Source organism: Filicampus tigris, chromosome 2 (assembly GCF_054856515.1).
Source record: "Filicampus tigris isolate MCC_2025a chromosome 2, RoL_Ftig_1.0, whole genome shotgun sequence".
Taxonomy (NCBI): domain Eukaryota; kingdom Metazoa; phylum Chordata; class Actinopteri; order Syngnathiformes; family Syngnathidae; genus Filicampus; species Filicampus tigris.
This window is the reverse complement of record NC_141218.1, coordinates 37,738,216-37,740,250: the sequence shown is the minus strand read 5'-3', so window position 1 is coordinate 37,740,250 and position 2,035 is coordinate 37,738,216. Positions and strand designations below refer to the sequence as shown.

The 2,035-nt window shown below is 38.4% G+C and overlaps 1 long non-coding RNA gene across 1 annotated transcript; it reads left to right on the top strand.

The window, feature by feature from the left end:
* Positions 1 to 242: 242 nt before the first annotated feature.
* On the top strand, positions 243 to 1,780 carry LOC147152378 (uncharacterized). Its single transcript, XR_015090108.1, has 3 exons — positions 243 to 284; positions 388 to 473; positions 1,693 to 1,780. It is a non-coding gene; the product is annotated as an uncharacterized LOC147152378 (long non-coding RNA).
* Positions 1,781 to 2,035: the final 255 nt, after the last annotated feature.

The window sequence follows — 2,035 nt, the reverse complement described above, 5'->3', positions numbered from 1 at the left end:
GCACAAGTCTCCGCCGTTAGTGGCTACCAGCTGTTATCATTAGCTGTTAGAAGAGCTGCCTCTTGGCTTATTTATTTATTTTTTCTATATTGTGGACCTAGATTACTTTGTAATGTGCTGTCCATGTTTTAAGAAAGGTGCACTTCAAGTCTTTTTGATTATGAAAAAAAAATGTATAAAAATAAAACGTTTTAATTTAATTTGTAACAACACGTTTGCCTACGTGACTACGTCTCACACACAGCCATAAAGAGCCAGAGCTCGAAGGTCCCGCGTACACTGCGGTATGTCACACACAACCAAAAAGAAACACTGTAAAAACTGTTAAAAAAAAAAAAAAAAAAAAACTCTGAGTGAACTGGACGCTGTTTGATACTTTGAGAAAAGGTACTTCGCGGAGGGGAGCATGGCCAAAAGTTTCAACACAACCAACTTAATCCAACATTTGAACAACAAGCAATTGGGAGACCATGGTGAGTTTATAAGGCTCACTGGATTGAATACAGTCAAGGCGAGCAGACGGTGCATGCTGCAGCTTGTTATGGATGATGCGTTACTGTCACAGCGCAGTATAGTCACCATAAATAAATGGAAAAATATACAGATATTCCATGTGATCGGAATCGGTATCGATATTGGCCGATTTCACTCATGCATGATCAGTATCGGTGCCATATAACCTGATCAGAACATCCCAAATATTTACATTTATATTTTAATGGGACAATCCACCAAATCAATGCCAGTTGCTTTTTGTAAAACTCTCAAAATAACTCTACTTCTTTTTTCTTTTTTGTTTATTTTAAATTTGGTGATACACATTTTGAACAAATCAAAATCAGTATTGGTCAGTCCCAATGCATGTTTTATTTAAGTATTTTTTTTTCGTACTAAAGCTCTCCATGGATTGTTGCATACAATTAACAAATACATGAACTACAGCCATGACATTGATAGGATCCTAGTAGAATGCTAACATTAAGCACAATATACATCAATGTGCAGGACACTTTATAAAAATGTATTTTAATGTAATTGCATTTATACATTTTATTGGAATGGCCTATACTATACTACCAAGTTTTAAAAAAGGGTCGGACGAAGCAAGGGTGGAAGTGGATTTATGTCCACCACTAATCGTCCCTCATGCGTGTGACGTGATCAGCTTTAGTTGTGCTAAAGCTAATGCAAATAAATATTCAGCCACTGCATGTTCTGTTCTACGGAGCCGCCTTCATTAATAGCCTTCACAACACTTTTCATGTGCTTACCAGTAGTCACATTGCACAGGCATAGTCTTACCCTCTAGTGGTTCAACACATGTAGTACCATGGATAATGCCACAGGAGTCAGCTATTTCAGCTCACTGACAGAAACACGACCAGCCTGTCTTGTGTGTGTAATCCGGAATAGTTGTGTTAACTAACTGTTCACATTTAGTACCTTATCCCTTAGCTTCCGAAGTATGTCCTTGTGTGGGACATCTTTAGACCATAAAATCTCTACCAGCGTATACATTTAAATGACCCAGAAGTGGAAGTCTTTGTTTCCTCTTAAAATAACCTTGTGTTATTTTGTAATTATTTTATAAAAAAATAAAAACGTCTTGTTTTAAAACGCAAAGGTTTTGCAATATAACGCAATAGTATTGCATTATTACTCAGTCTTAAATATTCTCTTGATGTCCCCTAGTTTGCTCCAGTCGGCATCATCATCTTTATCACATCACGACGGGCTTCTGTTGCAGTTAAATACAATCCACTCACAATACTCTCAGCCGGTAAGTGCACAGGAACTGCAAAAATCTCTACCAGCACAGATGTACATTCAAACAACCCGTAAGTGGAAGTCTTTGTTTCCTCTTAAAATAACCTCGCGTCATTTTGCAATAATTATTCATTCATTCATTCATTATCCATCCCGCTTATCCTCACAAGGGTCGCGGGGCGTGCTGGAGCCTATCCCAGCTGTCTTTGTGCAGTAGGCGGGGGACACCCTGAATTGGTTGCCAGCCAATCGCAGGGCACACAAAGAC